This window comes from Euwallacea fornicatus, chromosome 24 (genome assembly GCF_040115645.1).
Source record: "Euwallacea fornicatus isolate EFF26 chromosome 24, ASM4011564v1, whole genome shotgun sequence".
In the NCBI taxonomy this organism is placed as follows: Eukaryota; Metazoa; Arthropoda; class Insecta; order Coleoptera; family Curculionidae; genus Euwallacea; species Euwallacea fornicatus.
The window spans coordinates 2058118-2080260 of NC_089564.1; the positions used below are offsets into that span (position 1 = coordinate 2058118).

At 36.4% G+C, this 22143-nt stretch overlaps 1 protein-coding gene and 1 long non-coding RNA gene across 6 annotated transcripts in view; one reads left to right on the top strand and one right to left on the bottom strand.

Moving 5' to 3' along the window:
* Window positions 1–22143, bottom strand: part of LOC136346742 (neuroligin-4, X-linked-like) — a 155275-nt gene that overhangs the window by 73752 nt on the left and 59380 nt on the right. The window contains exon 1 of one of the 5 annotated variants that reach the window (XM_066296125.1): window positions 20352–20550. The exons of 1 other annotated variant lie outside the window; for it this stretch is intronic. The gene's annotated coding sequence lies outside the window, so the exon portion shown is untranslated. Of the gene's footprint in view, window positions 1–19663; window positions 19683–20253; window positions 20273–20351; window positions 20551–22143 lie in introns of those variants that run through there. 3 more of the 5 variants (XM_066296122.1, XM_066296124.1, XM_066296123.1) reach the window with 3 other exon arrangements.
* On the top strand, window positions 6794–9753 carry LOC136346717 (uncharacterized). Its single transcript, XR_010733352.1, has 3 exons — window positions 6794–7199; window positions 9466–9620; window positions 9671–9753. It is a non-coding gene; the product is annotated as an uncharacterized lncRNA (long non-coding RNA).

Below are 22143 nucleotides of genomic sequence, written 5' to 3' on the forward strand. Positions count from 1 at the left end.
CAATACTATTTCCTGTAAAAATTTCATATTTTAAAAAGTGCCGTAACACATGTAAGTAACTAAGCGAAAAACTGAGAGCGCGTATCAATTATTCGTATTCATTAATGTTACAAGTAAAAAATTGAAACTACTGCAAGATATTATTCTATTTTGCAATTTAATCAATTATGGATAATTAAGCTTCGTCACTATCTCCATTAATAATCACCGGAGTTTTTTTTAATTTTTTTATTCAAAGTAAACTCGCTTGTACTCAAGCCAAACCTAGAAGTAAATTTCAAGTCTACAAATCAAAAACTGGGATGTTTTGCTGTAATTTACAGAATGAAAAAATATTTTGACCCCGTATTAAATGAAAATAAGTAATGCTTATATAGGAAGAGCTGAATCGCTGAAAACTGAAGCATCTCTGGCCCTTCTTGTAGAGTCGGCAATGAAAGGGTTGATATTGACCTTAAAAATCAATATTCTAATCATTCTTAGTAGTAGATCACGGGTTGTAAAGCCGTCTCCAAGAATCAATGTCAGTAATGGGCGTTTTATTGTACGGAAAGGACAATAGAGTGAATTCCTCTGGATTGTATTTTTAATTGCTTTCTGTATATGTATGTATATTACATGTATATTGTAGTCACCCATTAAAATAATATATGCATACCCATACAATTTGTATATGATAGAGGGGGACATATTTTAAGGTCTGATTTTACATTCATAAAGAAAAGTTGGTGTAAACATGGGTCCGCAAAAGGATCGTAAGGGAGCTGCGATCCTTTGAAGGTGATTTTAAGACTATTAATTTGCATAGTTTTGCAATTTTACTTTAATTGATTTTGAATTTGATATTTTAAGCTTCGTTATCGTTTCATACCTTCTATCAATGAAATAAGTTTTATTTGGCTAGACAGTTTTACTACCCAATTTCAGCTTCGCACTTTGCAATGCTTCCTTTAAAGCCGCACACCTTTTAAATGGTTCGTTCTACGATAATTTATCAAGAGTAACTTTTTTATGTAATTTTAGACAATAAATTATAGTCCAATATTGAATTGTCATAAAAGTTAAAGAATAAAGGAATATATTAAGTAAATATAGCTCTCCAGAGGTTCCGCACGCCATTCCGCATTTCTTGGGAGTCCCCTTCGAAGGGCCGCAGCTCCCTTAGGAGGCTCTTCAAATCCATGTTTATTCCAACCTTTCGGCATTTTTTTGAATATGAAATGAGTCCTTAAAATGTGTCCTCTTATTTCACTTACACCTTGTATATTATACTGATGATTGACTATAATGGGATTCCTATTAATTCATTGCCTTTGCTGTATTTATTTTATATATGTCGGAGATTTATTAGTCCTTAAGTTTAGAAATGTAAAATTTTAGTTAGCAATAAGGTTGAAGAGCAGGCTGACAGGCTTATCGTGGAGATAAAGTACTGTCGAACGAGGTCGCTACCACCAAGGGCGAAATCGAGGGGCCATGTGTGCGAGCCTTCGCGGGAAACAGGGACTAGCAGGTACTTTGTCCCTCGAATTTGAAGGACTCGCGAGATCTGAAAAACCAGAAACCAAAAAGGGACAGGCAGATTAGATTGGCAAGTGACGAGAAGCGCTCGTGTGGTAGCGAATTCGTTGGCTTTGCCCTTTTTCTATTCTTGCTATTGAAATAAAACTAAATATATTGCATCATCATGGAAAACCTTCCTGTTGATGCTCCGACATATACATATATATAAGCGCCATATATATTAATGGTAAATGTGGATCCCCAGAAATTATCAACATTTATAAAAGTTTAATGATATGCGTATCTCAAACAGATTCAAAGAAATCCAAAACTCTTAATTGTTTAAATAAAGTTTTAACGCTCTATATTTTCAGCAGTACTGAAATTTTGAAAAAGCGCAAGGGAAACATCCTTATTTTATAGTTTGTTTCCTAGAAGAAGTAAATCTCCAGAAGTAGAAGGAAACACCTTCCGATAATGCGTCATTCTATTATTTTCGCCACTTTCATAATCCTTCAAAGGCAATCTTCTTCATGGATTCTCTTACATATCGTTTTTTAAAAACAATCAGAAAGAATGCATTTTACTGGATGGATAAGATCGGAAAGCTGATCTAAGGGATCGGTATACCCATTTTTCAATCTCTCTTATTTTCTTTTTCCGAGTCCTCTGCCTGCGAAATAATTCTGCAAAATTCTGGAAAATATTTTTATGTCATTATTCCACGAAATCCAATATAAAACATAAAGAACGATTAAAGTGTCAGCTAAAGTCTGTCGTAAAACAAATATTGTACGTCAGGCGACCGAAATGTGTTTAGCAGTGCTCTTCGAGCTTTCAGGCTTTGCCTGCGGCTCGCCTCTTCTCTGTTTGCTCGGCTCGGCCTATAAAATACTATTTTGCGGGCATGTAATGAATTGTGTTATACTTACATGTACGCGGGATCGGTGTTTGTGCTTAATACTTATTATTGGTTGAAGGCAAAATGACTCATTGTCGCATAATCACAAAAGATACCTTTCGGCAGGTAATGCTTGAGGAGAGTTGTAGTTACTCTAATATAATTCCATATCATGATATAAAGGCCTAGCAACCTACCTTTGTCGGTCTTTTTAATGGACCTTTCACTTTTTCAAGGGCCATTTACCCTGCTCAGGATTAATCACGTACGATGATAAAGAGGAGGTAAAATTGTCTTTTTCTCCAGTTTTTCTCACAAACCCGTATGTTACTTCCTGTACCACTGTCACGCACAACAAAATTAAATAATACATTTTTCTTTTACTACAGTTCTAATGCAAAAACAAATCTGCCAGAAACAGAGTAGATATTTTTCAGGTTAATCCAGAAGGAAGGATCTGGAAACTGTCCATGCAAGAGGAAATAAAAAATAAGTAAAATTCTCAATATAAAAATGGTAAGACTAATAAAAATCATGAAAATGTGAAATAGCAGCTCTAGCACTATGCAACTAAAACTTGAGTGAAAATTTAATATCGAGCTTTTTCCATATTTTATAAACTGCTTTCGGTACGTAAATGAGGGAGTTACGGTTTGAGTAGTTATCGTACCTTGATATGCTTCATATAATTTTGCAACAAGGACCTACTGTCAGAATACTCAGAATTCCTCCTACACGTATTTCTTTTCTCCTTGATTATCTCATTTTATTAGCCTGAAAGAATCTAAAATCTAAAAAGCTGCATGTAAGAAGTCGATTTTCTTGGCGACCCAATATTAGACCCTATTGTCTTTGTTATGGAAATAAAAGGGGCAACTTTTCGGTCTTTATTGCCCCAAGGGGCCGCTTTTAGGATTAGGACATTTACATTGAGAGAGGGCAGTTATTGAATTTGTGAAGGGAAGACGAAGAGCTACAAAATAGATAGACGAGTAAAGGATGATTTCCTGTTCGTTTATCTACAGGCTCAAAGAAACAAAAATATTTTAGAGTGACATTATAGAGATATTATATCACAAACAGTCTGACTCCATCATATTCTCCATCTTCCATAAAAGGTTTGCACCTTGCTTCTGAGGGAAAACAGCGCTAAAAGTTACGTACGTTTTTCATGGGTTTCTGCAAAATTGCAAACTGCTGAGAGTAATAAATTAGAAACGAGGGAGTTTTAAAAATGACCCAGCATAATTCTTAATAAACTTTCAAGTCCTTGGTAATCTCACAAAGTCGGAGTTACGGGTCGAGTTCTTAGATTAATCGATTTCTTTTCAATTGTGTTGGTTAATGAGAAAAATAATTGCGCACTGCAAGCGAAGTTGCATTTTTACTGCTTTGGAAAGTTTGTTTGTTAAGTTTTCTTATAACTACTTGGAAAGAGAATTTAAGGTGCATTAAACTCTATATCACACTCCTCTTTATATCACATTTCTGTCGACTTATTTCGGCTAAAGCCAGAAATATTCATTCAGCAGTAGCGAAGCTCAAGGGCTGTAGCTTCGGTATATTCAGCGTGAAAGGCGGAAATATTTAATATACTTCTGTAGTGCAAAGAATCTCAAACGATTAAATTTAGTATTGCATTTCTTCCACATATGTTATACAGGATGTTAATTAAGTATATGTAGTTATTTCAAGGGATGACTTTTTAACTGATTCTGTCACCAAAAATTCCTATGAAAGCAGGCCCGCAACGTTTTCGTGTAAGAACCAGAGGGTATGAAAATTTATTTTTTTATAAAGATTTCTGGATAGAAATCGAACAAAATTTGGTATACGGGGATTTTTTGTCACGGTAAATCCAAATATCATCTTTATTTTTTGATTACTGATAGAGGACGCCACATACAGGGTTCAATCATATTTTAATGGGTCCTAACTTTTTTGCGCTACACTGTATGCAACTTTTGTATCAAGACTTATTGTACGTTTGCTTCTTTTGAAAAAGGTACCTTTCGAAAATGTCTGTGGAAGTAACCGTTTTGGTGATAAACGGGTTTGCAATTATCATGACTTGGGTAAAAATGATTTAATAACACTAATGGAAATTATTAAAATTAATATATTATCATAGTTGTTGAAAATGGCCACGTCCGACTTTTAGTGCAAAACTCCCGTAAAAAATAAAGAACACCCGAGAAATAGAATAATCGACTTTTGTATGGAAATCGAAAGTACACCTGGTGTGTTTGAGAGAGTTCGCCAATTAATATTGAGCACAGATGCACGTACAGAAGTGGGAGGTGACCATTTTCAAAAACTATTAAAATATTAAATAAATTTTGATAATTTCAATAATTGTTATTAAATCAATTTTAAAAACCGAATTAAAAATTAAATTTCAAGACCCTCTAGTTCTTAAACGAAGACGTTGCGGACCTACATGCATAAGAACTTTTTGTGATAAAATCAGTTAAAGATTCATCCCTTGAAATAAGTACCTGTATCTAATTAACACTTTGTATAAACAACATATTGTATGTATACTAGATAAATAATCGTAAATATTATTCAATTCATTTCTAGTTGAAGACAACGAAACGACAACTTCCCAACAATCGTAAAACATGCTTTCTAAGCCTCAATTGAAAAAGACACTTTATCTCTTCGACGTAAGTCTTTCTTTTCAAACTTGTAGTGGTAATTTAAACTCATTTAATTGACTTTTGAAATTTACTCTCTCAATAGGTTGAAGTGATATGTGACTAGCATTTTGCACAACGTTAAAAATAACTGTAGCTATTAAAGTGGCTCGTTAGGGAACAGAAACAGTATTATGTCTCTCTTTGGAGGCTATTAAAACTAAGCGCCTTCTTGAGATGGAGAAAGATATTATTTTAGAAGATGCTCAGACTGGAAGTTAAATTCGGTTTCTTTGAGGTCGGGAACACTCATGTATTTTCTGTTGTTGCGGTTACGTTGCTTGGGGGTATTTATTAAGTTTATTTATAACCAATAAGTTAGAATTTTCTGTCACTGTTATTTACAGACCTGAACCAGAAAAAATACTATTTCGGAAACATGTGCGCTCGAATTAAATAAACATGAGTTTCTAAGCGTCTTATTATTTCGAATTACATTTAAATCTTCTTGAATATTATACCTTAAATCCTTTCTGCTGTTAGGTATGGATTTGTACACCAATGACGTCAAAAAAATACAAAAAAAATCTAATGGATTTAAGCCAGTTTTTAGCGGTGACCATAGACGTTCACTCCTCGGCCAGTATTTCTAAGTGAAAAATTTATGTACAAGAACTTCCCCTTATGTAAAGGCAGCATCATCTTGCATAAATCAGAAGCACTATATTAATGCTAGAGAAACATCCTCCGAAACTAGACGTAAGTTGTTTCTTAAGAAGCTCACGTACCTCCCCTTATTCAGTTTTAACGGCAGTGCAACTAATCGCACTCATATCCCCCAAAATCCCAACTCGCAACATTAAATGAAAATTCATATTGAAAGTGATGTTATGGCATTAAGCGAGAATTTTCTGTGTTTTAAGAATGGCCTTTTTCACACCCCACTCACCACACTAATCGAAAATGCAACTACACGGCTCAGTAACCACCATTTCTTGTGTTTTGTAAGCTCTTTCACAACGTGTAATGGCGCAGTTATCTACTCCCTTAAAGCAATTTGGTTTATTTCTTAAGGTTAAATGACATTGCTTATTACGATGTAATGTAGTAGTGATTCAAGCATTTACTAGTATATAGTAAAAAGTAAACACTTCAACTACATTTCGTACATTTAAGTTGGGAATAAAGTAATATCGCAAAGGTCTTCTAATTAAACTCAAATAAAAACGAATATTTTTGAGGTTAGGACGTCACGAACGGTTTACGTCTGGGAGAAGGTCCTGAATATTATCCATTCTCTCTCTCTCCCTCTCTTTCTCTCTCTATCTGAGGCGTATCACCTAGAAACCCGAGACAAGAATAGATAATATGGTTTAAATTACGCGACTCTGATGATCGGAACTGAACAATCAATCGTCGAATTTACGCACTTAAACCATCCTTGTTTAGCACTAGTCTCGATGTTTCGGGGCTCTGTCTTACCTATGATGAAACATCGACTCGCTTCGGAGCTATCTCTCTATTAAATTGACCATCCCCTTTAACTTGCGCTAAAACACTTTGCAGTGGAATGTGTGGAATGCGGATATAACCGGTTCTTGAAACCGTCATGTTTTTTTGCCCTTTAACTGGCAAAATTTATTCACCTTGAACTGACCTTCGCGGTAAAGCGCGGAAAGAACGCGAGCATTTCAGTGTTAAAAGGGTTAATTCAAAAAACTTTCGTTCGTTTCTTTTTAATAACCCACAACTCGCGTCGTATATTTCCATCAAAACTTTGTGTTATTTTCAAGGAATATACAGGGAATTTTTCAAATTAAATATACATTTCTTTGTACATGTTGCCTCGGCAGTGAACTATATTTTACGCGAGATCTAAAATTCATGGTTCGCCAACCCCCGTTGCTTGAAAGATACGTCTGGTGCCTGTCTCCGGACTTTGCAGTGTTCGGCGAATCTCTTCTTCATCCGCACTAAGAATGTTTACATGGCATGGGGAAAAAACAAAGATGGTCACGTTTCGGTAGTTTTCAGACCATTGGCACTATCTTATAGAGGATAATCGAATTGATGTGCACGCAAGTTATCGGAGGAAAAAAGGAAGAATGTGCTGAGTTGCTAGTAAAAATTCAAGTTCCAACATGCGAAAAGAACAGGTTAGTTCATCTAGTTCAAAAACCTGCCTCTAGGACGTACCTTATTTTTACCCATACCCCTTCATTTGGTCTTTCATTATCGAACCTTGGACGTGGTAAGCCAGTCTCACCCAGTTCGTCATAAAGAATTTTTAAAGTTTGATAATCGGGTTGTCTATCATTGTGATAAATTACTAAACTATTCATAGGGAGGCAAGATGAATGGGACACTTGGTCCAGTTTGATGAGCTTCTATTTTTCACTGGTTTATTTACATGCCTCCATAGTGGCTGTTTCAGACCCGTACTGTAACCTATTAAAATCATTGAAACGAAAAATAACGAGTATAAGCGGACGTTAAAATCTGGTAAATTTAAATATAGCGCTCTGGCGTTCGAAACCCAAACTGCGAGTTCCCTCGGTGGAGGCCCCCTAGACCCATTCAGCTTAAATTTAACGTTATTGTGGATGTCTGTAAGTTCGAGTTTGAAAGTTATAGGTGGAAGTACAGTAGTGGACATAATTATAGCAACTTTTTAAAATAGCAAGTAAAAATGTTATTATAATTTTTTTGCAACAACCAGTAGTCAGAAATTAAAATATGATATTCTTTATCAATTTTAATCATTTTTAACTAATATTTATTCCTTTTTTAAAATTTACCTCAAAAATAGTATCATGAATTGGAAAAAAATATAGCAACTTTTAACAATTAATTTATGAATAAAAATTAATATTTTGTATAATAACCTTTATTTTTTACAATTTCATGCCATCTATTGGGCATAGATTTAACTAAGTTAAAAATTACAGTGTTGTCAATATCTTTCCAAGCTTTTTCTATTTCGTTGTACAAAGCATTTAGATTAGAATGATTTTTAGACCTAACTTTTCTATCTACAATCTCCCATAGATTTTCTATAGGATTTATGTCCGGGCTTTGGGATGGCCAATCCGATAGGAAAATTTTTCCTTCACGAAACCAAGCTGTTAAATAACGCGATTTATGTTTTGGATCATTATCCTGCTGAAAAAAGTGTTTTAGGGGCATAATGTCATCAGAATAAGGAACCACGTGCATCTCTAAGATATCACGTTACACAAATCGATCCATATTTCCTTCAATTCGGTGCAGTGGTCCCATCCCAAAGCCCGAAAACGAACCCCACACCATTACCGATCCTCCTCCATGTTTCACCGTGGGGCACACATACTTTGGATTAAGTCGCGTGTTAATCGGACGTCGTACATAAGTCATACCGTCACTTTTGAATAAATTGAATTTCGATTCATCGCTCCATATGACTCTTTTCCAATCATTGTAAGTCCAGTGTTGACGAGACCTGGAAAATTGGAGACGGGTTCGTCTGTTTCTTTCAGAGAGCAGAGGTTTTTTTGCCGGTCTTCTGGCAAAAAGTTGGGCATCTTTTAATCTATTTCTAATAGTCCTTGCTGTGACGTTTACTCCATAATTTGTCGAAACATCCGCACGAATCTCGTCTGATCCCTTAAAAGGGTTTTCTCTACACAACTTGATAATTTGTTTATCTTGAAACTTATTATTTTTTTTCTGGATTTTTTCGAACTGTCTTCTTTCCCGACAATCGGTAGTATAACACGGGACACAATTGACACGTTTTTGTATACAATGTATACAATGTATACAAAAACGTTGAGCTATTTTAACTTGTTTTTCTCTACTACAATAACACTGAATTATACGATTTCTCATATCTAATGACAAAGTTTTCGTTCTATCCATAGTGAAACAACCTCAAACAACTGCTACAAAATGACTGAACCCGATGATATCCTACAAAAAAAAATAAATTCTTTCAATTTTAAATAAAAGTTGCTATATTTTTTTCCACTAGTAAATAATTTTTTTGTGTCAAATTCCAGAGATAAGGCAGAATGCGTTAAAATACGTTTGGACAGATTACCAATAAAATAATGTATTTAATGATAGAATCGCCATCTGTGTCCCAAGGTGCAAACTAATTTTGAACCTTTTTAAAAAAAAGTTGCTATAATTTTTTCCACTACTGTAGGTGCAAGCAATTTTCAGGTAATTACGAATTAAATATCTTAATGTTTTTTTTGTCGACATTTTGTAATTTTATTGCTTACCATATTGAGCTTACTTCTGCGCGAAGACTAAAAATTTCACGTTGAAATATCTATTAAAGGTGTCATTCAAATATCTTTGCAAAGAGTTTTATCACAAATTTTAATGCTAACACGTGTAACGTGAAAAATTTGATTCGAGCCATGAATTTTTTTGCAGGAACTTATGAACATTCACCGCTGTGTTCACATCGCACGCGTTGAGATCATTTCGTGATGTCCACTGACAGAGTGTTTCCAGGAACATTTCAAACTGTTTTCGCATTCAAGTTCCAAGTTCAAAAGTACAGATTTTCCCCACCTTCGGATTGGCAAGTAATGGCAATTTTCACATCACTAGATAAAAGACAAATTTCCACAGGTAGTTGGGATTTAGCAACTATCGGAAGGAGGGAGTTCGGTTTTATTATTTCAACAATGGCCGTTAAAAACAAATATAAAATTATGAGCGGACGTAAAATGTGGACTACAAATTTACCGGCAAAAACCCAGAGGTAACCTTTTTTCGGTTTAACGAGTTAGCCCATAAACAATTTCAGCTAAGGTAAAAGCAGCGATAAATTTGTATTTTCGTAATTAGGTTTCGGTGTCGCTATTTTTATCGCTTCCTTTTATCTCGAGGAGCTGGAAGCAATTTCTTTATTCAATATTTGATGGGTTCGGTACCTCAAAGCATTGAAACCTACTTCAAGCTAAACTAATAACGAAAAACTGCATAAAGGGATATCCTTGAATACTTACAAAGCTACGATCTTGTACTTATGACAACTCTTGAAGAAGCGCGTTTCCATTTATTCGAATAGCAAAAGGAAAGATTTGAACATCATCGAGAACTCTTTTGATCTTTTTTAGGAGTAACCTGGTACACTAAAGAGATCGTCTATTCAGGAAAAAGTTCAGCTCCAGCAACCAGGAAGCTTTGATGTTTATGGGTTCACCTTTGTTATGTATTGCGATTTTATTACATTTTTCTACGAATTTTATCGAATTTTCTCATATCGGAAGCTCGAGCAGGAGACATAGAGGGTGAAGAGTTATTTTTCCGACTCGCCTTTGTGGCCATTTACGCGTTAACATGAACGGCAAGTCATGCTTACGAAAATTCTTAATTGCGGCAGCCAACAGCGATTATTGAATAATTAATTAATAATGTGTAATTCCCCGCAAATTTATATCTCTCATCAGCAATTAAACTTTCACAAACGCAGTCGAATAATGCTAATTTAAATTCTGATTAAAAAGCCCATTGGCAAAACATATTGCTGCGTTAAATTATTTATTAACCAAATGCGTTTGTTCGTAATAGCTTTTAACAATTCCTGTGAAATAACATTATATTATGTAACTGCAAAAACTATAGAAGGCGGCATGGAAATGCAATTTGGGTGCTTTTTCGTGCATTTAAACCTGAAAGGAGTGCCTGAGATAAATCAGTGGAGATTTACCGAGTGCTTTTTAGTTTTCGCTTTTGAAATTATGGGGAAGAGTCCCTTGCAGTTTTTCATTTAAGTGCATAAGAACAAATAGGATGTGGGGCAAAAATTGTGCAATTGAAATTTGAACAAAAGTGAATTTTATAAATATAAATAAAATGCATCATGCAGCTTTAATAACTTATTTTGGTCGTGTCCATATCCAGGAATAACATTACACCGCCATGCTGCCTACCAAGGTGTGCGCGTGACGCTCACCTAATTTTTTAGTCATACAGCTCAAATAAATTTTATGATGCTGCAAATGATACTTCCCTCTCTTGGTATACACGCCGTTCATTTACTTAATGGTTTTTAATGATTTAATGATACAGAAGGGCATGGAAGTGGCTTTCTCAGGGGTGAAGATAAATTTGAGGGTTCAATGTACTGCCGGTTAGTAAAAGCCATACTTTGTTGTGTAATTTTAGTTTAATGAAAGTGGAGCAGCAATTACGGAGTAAGCCATTAAAAATATAAGGGTTTGTTACAGAATTAATGAATTGCAAATGGAGCAGGGACAGCCTGTGTGGCCTATGTTTGAAGTTTCTTGGTGACGAGCCATAAATGTCTATTTTGCCTTGTATGAATACTTCACAGGATCAGTTGTATCAAAAAAGCAAAGCCAAAAAACTAATCAGTGAACAATGAAGGGAAGTGAGTCTTCGTTTGCAAGGGTCTTGTTGATATGTATATATTTTTAAAAACGTCGTGATGGACGGGCCATCAAAAGGAATAGCACACAGTATTTTCTCTTCCTTTGTTAAAGCTACAGTTTCTCCGAAAGGACTGACTTCATTTTGTTCATTCTAATGGTAGTTGAAAGCGCGATTCATTCCCTTTCTCAGGAACGAAATGGCGTCAGTTATCATTTGTCAGAGTATAGAGCGACAAAACAATTTTTCAAGTCCAAAAAGTAAATTACAAAAAAATCTGCTTAACAGTACTATTATTGAGGAAGCGTCAAAGACCGAAAGAGCCAGTTCCAAAAGCAAGAACGAGGAAAAATGGAGAGATGGCTTTCTCCTTTACAGTAAGGGCCTTTATTTGTAATGTACCCTTAGGCTACGCCTATGGATTTCCACTGCCTTAGTGGTATGTCCAGGATGGCCATATGTCGGGAACCCATTATCTTCCAATAAGGGTTACCCTTCATAAAAACTTTCACTCCTCTTCCTCGTCAAGACAAAACACTAAAGTATCCTCATTTTTGCCAAAATCAGACTACAGCTGCAACACCCTTGTAAATTATCCTTTCTTACCATTGTCTTGACTTTACGGGTTAAGAATTTGGAAAGTTACCATCTGTGGGTTATGTTGCCTATTGTCTAAAACCGGAGCACGCCTATGGGTACAGACCCCCATTTTTAGTACTTAAGATATCCCGAACCTTGTACCACTCTCTATTCTACTCTATTCTATTCTATTCTATTTTTCTAATAATAACGATACGACTGATATAGCTCGACGCTCCCGGAATCTTGTAAAATCTTGCATCCTTAACTCTTGACTCTCTCCATTTAAATGCTACTTAAAGCCTAAGGTCTTTAGTTTTGTAACGATTCAGTGTTGTGTGTGTCATAACGAGTGGAATAAAATCTACAAAAGTGTTCCCGAGTTTTGTTTCGCGAGTTCCATTACATATTTTTAAGACTTTGTTTTGCGCATCCCCATCTTAATTGTCGTATTTTTGGTTGGGTTTAACTTGCTCGACCCCCCTCACCACAATTTTAATCGTTCCGATCTCTCGATACTTAGATTGTCATCGATTTAAACTAGATCGAATTTTCCGCACGAAAACAATGGACGAACATGCCAAAAAAATAATAATAACGAATGGAAATATAGATGAGAACGCTCTCTCTGCCTCTTCGAAGATTAATTGGAGTTTAATATTCTTTAAAAAGGATATCCTAAAGATGATCTACAGTAAATTGAGAATTAGAGATATTCCCAGAGAACAGGGCCAGGGTACGATGATTGATGAACATCGGATTGCTCCTATAGATACTAAAATACGTCACGGATGCGTTATTACAAATTAACACACCTGTAAACTTACTAACTGGCTTGGGATAGTCTTAGTCCCTCATAACAAATGGGTCACAGAGAACCATTCCCAATGCTATAAGGACTTTCACATACTAAATTCTGAAGAATTTAATCTTACCCCAGATATTGAGAACATCACTTTAAAAGAGGAATCGAACTAGTCTCGGCTGACCTTAATAGTCAGTAAAACGACGAGAAAACTCTTGACAATTAAGTATCAAATTACGGTCCGGAAAAGGAGCCCCCTAACGGGATAATAATTTTTGAAAATGTTTCAGTGAAAAAATATAAGAGAAATGATCTTCTCCTCAAAAAGTGTTTATGTCGGGCTGCAAAGAAATATTTTCCATTATGAAATAAGAGGCCTTGCCAGGATAGCAAGATAAATTTCGACAAGTAGGTATCTCCTTTCTTTATTGCACTTTTAATACTCACGATCTTTGCACCCTCGCTGTTAGATACAAAGTTACAAATGAATATTTTTCCATCGACATATAAACAGTTCGAAAAGTTCCCTATTGTGAAGCTTTCCCAGCTTTCTACAGACATAAGCGTTTTAATATACCCTATTACGAACTGAATGGAAATGGTTAAACTCATAGCTTTCGATCACTCTACATGTCAGCAATTATAAGTGGACAATCACAAATCATCAATATCAAGCTGCAACGCACCAGTAATTACGTGATAATGATCGACATATGCTCTTGAACTCATAAACTCCATGCATCGGATCTAAAGCAATTAACGTTTTTTTTCCGAAGTTTTCGGTACTTGAAGGACGTCTAAATATTTCAATTAAACGCCAAACAGGCTGCACTATGTGAAAACGACGAGGGCACTTTCATGTGAAAACTTTAGAGGAAAATTACCATTTTTCAAACGAACTTAGTCCTTCATTATTAAAGTGCATACACTGGAGCTCAACTGAACATAATTTCCACCCTTTTGGTTGCATTGTAATTGCTGAAAAATTTAATAAAATTCCAATTTGTGACAAAGGTAAAGCCAAGGACTTCAAAGGTTTCTTGCCGCGCGGTTCATATAGCGTAGCGAACAGGTTTTTAGTGTCTGAAATATAAAATTACTTTCAGGAAAGATCAAAAGAAAATTGCGAAATTTTCTTATTTGCTATTTGAGTGAACGGGAAATGTAAATTTTATGGAAAGTCTTCTGTAAGAGCATTTTAATCTTTGTATCATATTTTTCATAAATTTTCGTCTTAAGCAACAATTCTGGGATACAGAACTAAGACGGAGATTCGAAACTGCAAGATCAAAATTGTTGAAAATGCGGCAAGGAGGGGGGTAAAAGGCCTGACCCGGGGAGGTGTCAATAAGGCAATTGCTGCTTTTTAAATGAGTAGTAGAAGAGGTAAAAATCTCGAGTTTCTAAAACAAACACGCAGTGCATTTTGAGAAGCACGAAGAGTATTAATTAAGAAAGTTTCAATTTAGTTCGAAATTAACCTAATTACCCCCTTTTCCTTACATATGTCTGTGGCTACTAGAGGCAATTCATTAATAGCTAGAGCTTCTTTAATTAATTTGAATTATGAAGTTATATTAAAGACAATAACTATAGCATCAAGACGAAAGCGGAATTTTTCAAAACGGTACGTTCGTAATGGCCTTACAGTTTCATCTAATCTAAGTGGGTATAGGGTCTATCCAGCTTTTAAGCTTTCTATGGGATATAGCAAATGTAGTAATTATAAAATTCAAATTACAACAACGTGAATGTAATAATAGCAACGTAAGGTCCAAATGATTGAAGTGTGTGCAGAAATTTGAAGTTGCAATTGGGCCTAGGTTCAGTACCAATTTACATCCGATGCTAACTACGTATGGGTGTAATTTGACGCAAAACAATGAAATTTCTAGTAATACACCGCTTGAAAGCACATGGGGCTTTACAGAATCGTTACGGAGATACGGGGTGAAAAATTTTTATTAAACAAAAACGAATTTTTAAATTTCTGTTAAAACGCATGAGATATTTTAATGAACTTGCGCATGCGTTAAAATTAAATACACACATTTTACAGGAAAGAAAATGTTTTGGTTTCCCCAGTGGCGGAGACAGACGCGACCGGATATTTCTAATGAGTAAATAGCGCCATCGGCTTTTCGGAAAACGCAAATCCAAAGAAAAGATCAAAAGAGCTTTTTTCTAGTATGCTTAAACGAATATTTAAAAAATATATTTTTCGGTTTCGATAAAAGCAGGTGGCGAACCACGAAAACTAAATCGCTCCATATCTTCGGAGGAATGCTGCAAAGGCCTATTGTTTAACCGAGTGTTAAATTACACTGAAATTGAAATCGTCGGGTGTTTTACGTAATATTTCGTGCTCGAAAATTTATTATCAATTTCATATTTTCAAATGCGGTTCAGAATCTTCCGTAGTGGTTCGAGGATACATGGTTTGAATTTAGTCATATATCCAATCTATTCTGTACAGAGTATCGCAAATTTCTAGGCCAAACCGATAACCGCGGGTTCGTTAAGCGAAAATAATTAGATTTGGCTCATGCGACTTTTTTTCTTTCGCGCTTTATGCTCACTATGCAGACCGTTGAAGTTGTCGAACAAATGACGTTGTTGAAAAGGGGCGTTTCTTGACGTATTGTAATGAAATGTTGCAGTGATGCACAGTTCAATAAGGCGCATTTTCCCCCTAATTAGGGTTAAAAAATTTGAAACTACAGTGGAGGAAATGGGGGGTGATGGACACGTCCCCGGCACGAATTTTCTTTGCGCCCGCCAATGGCGAACGCGTTTAACTTTTTAAACTAAATGTTTCTTTGCCTTAATTTTTTCATTCTCGAAAAATTAGAATTTGCCGCTTAGTTCAGAAGATATTCCAGAATATTGCCTCTCACTACGTAGCATGTATTTTTCGTTTATTTCGGGAACGTATCTTTAAAGATACAATGTACTGTTAAATGACTATCTCAAATATCATATTGTGAGTGAAACAAATCTTTCCCTCCGTGGGATGGGCAGTCACGAGCGCGCGAGACCTGGTGGCAAGCTCTAGTCTTCCAGAAATGTGCGGCATCTATACTGGTGAATTGTTCGCTATCTATAGAGCGGTGAAAGTGTTGAACGGAGACAACAGAACATTTGCTATCTGTTCGGACTCACTAGGTGCAATACGAGCAATCAAGGACCCTTACAGCACTAATCCTCTAATCCAAAACATCCAAGACGACATCCACACCTTATCTACCAACCACTGCAAGATCCACTTGGTATGGATCCCATCACACATTGGAATAGCAGGTAACGAATTTGCGGACTCGAGTGCGGGAAATGCGGCCCGTTCAGGGGTCATAGAGCAACATTTTTACCTACCGAAGGATGTAAGCAAATATTTTAAAGCATCTATTGAAGGTAAGTGGCAAAATCTCTGGAATCTATCCAACACGAAACTGTCACGAATTGAACCGTCTCTGCTCCCATCTAAACAACTTCAACTGAACAGAAAGTACGCCGTGGCCATAAGAAGACTAAGGATAGGACATACAAGACTAACTCATGGTCATCTAATGGAAAGGACATCTCCGCCAAAATGTGATAGGAGCAGTGTCTTGATGACAGTCGACCATATCGTCACAAAGTGTCCAGTGTGTAGTGCCAATAGGACCTCCTTCCAAATTAAAGATGAACTGCACAAGAACTTGCACTCCACAGTGGATCAGAGAACAACCATAGAATTCCTGAAGTCAATCGATCTTTTTAACTCCATCTAAACGTAATCTTTATGTTTACTTGAAATATACCTGTACTAAAAACGTTTTGTAAACCGTATGTTGAGTGCCAATAACCTAAGTAGTTGAGGCACTATAATCTGAATAATAATTTTTAAAAAATCTTTCCCTCAATATTTCTTCTAGATATTACGCAAAATGAGTTGCTTGACCAAAAGGACGGCGATTTTGGAAACTTAAAAAGAAATGATGATATTAGAACTAAATTCATTGATGAATCTAAAGTAAACGTTCAACATAACTGCCCCCTTTTTAAGAGCATGCGCGAGCCGTTTTCAGTACAGAGATACAGAAAATGCGAATAATTTAAGGTTCACTTTAAATTGTTCTGCTCCGTCTATGCTTATTTCTCGGAAATGCTGTTCATTTAGTATCAAAAACATGCAAACGAAATCTTTCATCGATCCCTAAAAATAACACTCTAGTGGATTAAGGTCGGAAGAACCAGGTGGCAACTGAATAGGTGTTTGTTCCCGGCCAATCCGGCGATTGTTTAAGACCACGGTTGGATGGTTCCGAACATTCGGACCGTAATACGATGGACCACTATTTAGCTGAAATCACATATTTTGGCCCACATCTAAAGGCAAATCGTCAAGTGAATATTTGAACGAATATCTAACGAAAAAATTATTCAGCATGTGAACGCGAAGGCAAGAAAAGCAGACCTAAGAGGAAATTGTCAACCAATTCTGCTCATACGTTTAAGCGAAAATTTACTTGACGACCTCCGTAGTTTTTGGATCATCTTCTGCTCATACGAGGGTATTATGAACATTCGTAAGCCCATTACGCGTAAATGTGGCTTTATCCAAAATTGAAAGAATCTAAGGTATCTGACGTCACGATTATTTTGCTGGCAAAGCCAATTGCTAAGAGTAATTCTTATTAGAGGATCTGGTGGTAGAAGCGCACTTTCTGAACACGATATGGATATAATAAATTTTGTTCTAAGACTTTAAGTATGAACATGCGCATCTTCGATAATCCCGTTTATTTATGTGGCGATTAGTCAAGTACTTCTGCCCGAGTTCACTTCCGCTATTTAAAGAATACGATCTTCTTGATTTGGCCATAGCTTGCGAGATAGTCCGCCCTGTCCTGCCTTCCGTTTCTCAAATTCTCCCGATCCCCTCAAAGGAACAACCAAATTGGAGAAGCGATCTCTTTTTTATTGTGGTTCTGAATAGGAAACGTATCTGCATAGCATCTATCAGCTAAGCTACCATTAGAATTGCATTTTCCTATAAATGGTGCAAACCGTCAACCGCGATGTCAAAAATCATTACTCTTGCTGATTTTATTATGTTAGCTATACAGGGTTGCTCATAAGTGCGTCAAAGTGCGATATCCTAGTAAATATAAGTTTTGGAAGGAAATTTGTCTTAGTAAAGTTTTTGGGGACTAAAAGGCACGTGCTTTTAAATTATTTTCAAATGTACAGGGTCTGTCATAAAAGTGTGGTAGTACCAAATTGTGTTTTTTTAAATGGAACCCCCCAATTTTTTTGCAATTTTCGGATTTATCGTCAAATTTTAAGGCTAGTTTATGAAATAGGTCTTATATAAAAAAATTACCATTTTCGATGTATTTGTGAAAATTATTATTTTTTTTTATTCCCCAAAAACTTTACTAACACAAATTTCCTCCCAAAACTTATATTTACTTAGACATCGCACTTTGACGCACTAATGAGCGACCCTGTGTAATTAAGAGCACATCGGTTATTATGGGAAATGATAGAAATTCTTCTCCATTTGCCGTTCGAGTTGGTAAAATTAGTGAATAAAAATAGTATAGAGTGAAAAACTATAAATTTATTTGCAAATAAGATGAAAAGTTACTCTGGAAATATGTTCGAAGGTGTTGCGGGCGGGGCGGGGAGGGGAGGGGGGACGTGTCCATGACCCTCGATTTTCTCCACTCTTTAGTCTCAAACTTTTTTAACCCAAAATTATGGAAAAAATGCGCCTTATCGAGCTATGCATCTCTGCTTCATTAAAATATGTCAGGAAACAGCGAAGTTATTAACAACATAATTTTGTTCCACGCTCTGCTTGGTGAGCATAAAGCGCCAAAAAAGACCGCATAAGGGAAGTCCAATTATTTTCGCCCAAGCAATCTGTGGTCAGCAATTAGCCTACTAACTCACAACATCCTGTATATTACACAATACATTTTACGGCCAGTATCTCTTAGTCCATCGTCAGTAGTTTAAATTTTTATTACATTCGCATCTGAACTTTCAAAATAGTGTGTCAGAAAACTTTGCCCTGTTCGCTTTTCTAATTTACTAGAGCTACAGCGGTCTAAAACTTAAAATAACATTTGCAAACTTTCTTAAATTATTAACGCTCGAGTTTAAAAAAAAAATTTTTTTCGGACGAGTTTCCATCCACTTTTAGTGACTTAAATTGACTTTGTTAGATTTAAAATTAAAAAAAGGTTTTTCGTGTTTAGATTTTCTCTTATTTTAAACGAATTACGCGGGTACGCGCTGCTGCTCGTTCGCGGTCAGCTTTGTAAAATTGTCATTCGTCGGTGACTGAAGTAAGGAATTGCAGAGCATTTCACTAAAGGTCCGCAATGACGTCCCACAATTCTCAATTAAGCATTAGTTTAAATTTTTCAATTTTTTTCCCCTGAGTCCTGGAGAAGACCATGAATTTTTCACTAAAACGTTTACAAGAATTCTCGCCCGAGCCCTTTAGCGGAGGATAAATATTATTCTCAGTTAGTTTTAATTCAGGAAAGTGTCAATTCCACCGGTCCAACAACCCCCGCTGATGTAACCGCTCCGAGGAAACGATAATCGAATCTGATTACAACGTCGCAGATAGGAAATCTATTAGACCATCGTTCCTACTTCAGGTTCTCCTCGGGCTCAATTTCTTCGTGCTCGATACCACTTCTTAATTTGCAGACAGTCCTGATAAATAGTGGTAAACTCGAGGATGACGTATTATAAATGTGTCTTAGAAACTAATTAAGGGGCCGGAGAATGAAATTTAATCAGCTCAATTAATGACCAGCCGGAACTAAACAACTGAAAACTTACTGCAGTGTATTTGCTATTTTATTTCCAGCTGTACAGTTTCAATTATTGTTCTTCTCGCGACCCTCATCACTCTGAAACCATTGATACCCACTTATGGCACACTGAATGGATCCTTTACGTAAGTCTTTTTTGTCCGTTTAAGGATGCCCAATTCATTTTTATTCTACGTCCTCAATATCGAGAATCCAATTATTCCTTCAATACCATTACCCTTATCTGTGCGTCTCTTGTCGGGTCGTTATAAATTATTCCTCGACCATCGGGGATATCTGCATGCATCCCACTTTATTTTCTTGGCGATAGGGACGGCGGCCATGGGTTTTATTGCCGAACTAATTAAAACGCCACAAAGGAAGATAATTATTACGAAAATAATCAGATAAATCTATAAGATCGCACAAAGCTTTCAGAGAAATGGATTGTTGTGTTAGTAATATCCGGGCATGTTTCCAGGCAATGAAATCCACATCAAAAGGCGCTATTACAATGGCTTTGTCCCGCTGGCAAAGCCTTTATTACTATTGATAAATCTCATTTTAAATCGGAATCTTAATATCAATTTTCGCATGTGTTTCCTGCGAAAAACTAACTTTTTCAATAAAAAAAAAGGGGGAAACCCGTAACCTCGCCGACTAACGGGATTTCTTTTGAAAAGTTTGGGATGTCCCAGAACAACCCGAAAACCCACCTTAGAGGAGCAATAGGAAGTTCACAGAGATCACAAAAAATTTAACCGAAATCCACAACTTAATCCCGAATTTTTTTTTATCGAACTCGATTAAACTTCACTTCGCGTATTCTCCCAGTGACCGAGACGTTGCAACTCCCGCCGCAGCCCGAATCTCCCACATCCAAAGCGCTACTGGCTCCGGATGGATTTCAATGGAGCCTCCACGTCGGTTTCAAAGCGCAGGAGATGTGCTGCTGGAGAATGTGTTTACTTCTGCATGTTCCCCGATGTTCAGTCCGCAAAAAGGGACAAAAAAGTTAATCGTTACAGTCCCACTGGGGTAACAAGAATAAAGGTGCAACAGCGGAAAACTTCATTTGCACTGCCTTTATCTGCAGCGCTGGTTCCAGCTGCATCCTGTAGCATGGTAAATGAAATCTGCCGTCGAGGCTTGCAGGATTAAATTTTACTTGCCATTTTCAAGGTTTCAAAGAAGCTTTGCAGTTAATTAAGCCACATAAGGTTTCCGGCGAAACATGCTCGCTGGGACATGTTCAGTCTTCCCTTTCAATTGCTAATCTCCTGCAATAACACTCGCTAATAGGCCAAGTTAATTGGTTATGTTTAGGTGTTTATTGTTACAAATGCCTCCCGATTCGTCATTCGATAATATTTACGTTAAGTGCAAAGACATTCCTCCTCCATAACAGAACGTAAGATAATAGTGGTTAGACTGGAGATAACAAAGGTTACACATGGGGTATTATTTAATGTGTCGTAATTTAAGACCCCACTGGCTGTTAAGGGGGTTGAATGTGACTTAACTATATTCATAATCGGAATTTATATAACTTGATGTTAAATAAGGGGAAGCGTTTTGTTTTCCCTTATTGTCTTCTATTAAATATGTATGAGAGACCTATAAGGCGCATTTTATACAGTAAATAAATCGAAAACTTATATCAAAAACGTGATCTGCTTTCCTCGAGAAAGCCGATTACAGCAGGCCTACGAACACCTTCAATCTTACTTCTTTCGTTTCTTTCGTATTGGAGGCAAATCTGTCACCATCCTTAGCGCCGAGAAAGTAATGGCAGAAAAATGAAAATAATTTTTCATTCTTTCAAGGCAGTTTATAAGGCAACTTTGGTTTTCGTCAGTGCCCTTTTTTAAGATTCTAGATATCCTGCTAATAAAAAACTTCTCACTTCCCAAAAGGAATTTTACATGTGGTTGAGTTTCGCCATGGCGAACGTACCATATAGGGTGTCCCATTAATGTGGGCCTCTATCCAGATCTTGAGTGCTGCGACTGGAAAAAGTTGAAATATGGGTATCGTACTGAAGTGAAGAAGTCTATTGGTTAAAAGTATTTGCTTGAAACTACCACTTCTGGTTAGACCGGAACTGAATGTCGATTCGCTTAATTTAGGTGGAGCGCTCTATAGATCACATTAAATCTCGATTCCGCGGAACGCTATGAACGTCTCTCGTTTAGAATGTTCTACTTTTTCCGTATTCACTTCCCTTCCCTTTTGTCTTTGTGAATTTTCAACGTAGCGTGTTTTACCCCAAAAACCTAACCTTTGGTTTATTTCCTAATCGTCTGAGTTGGCCTGATATTCCTGCTACGTGCGGTATACAAAAGAAAATGAGGGAGCACAGAGTCTTTTACGTATTAAACTTCTAATCATTTTTTAGCAAAATTGAAAGATACAAGTTTGAAATAATTGGACTCTCGACATTAAGGGCGTAGAACAAATGTGCGTTGGAATTCTATAAACGGACGCAAAACCCTTATCTGAAGGGAA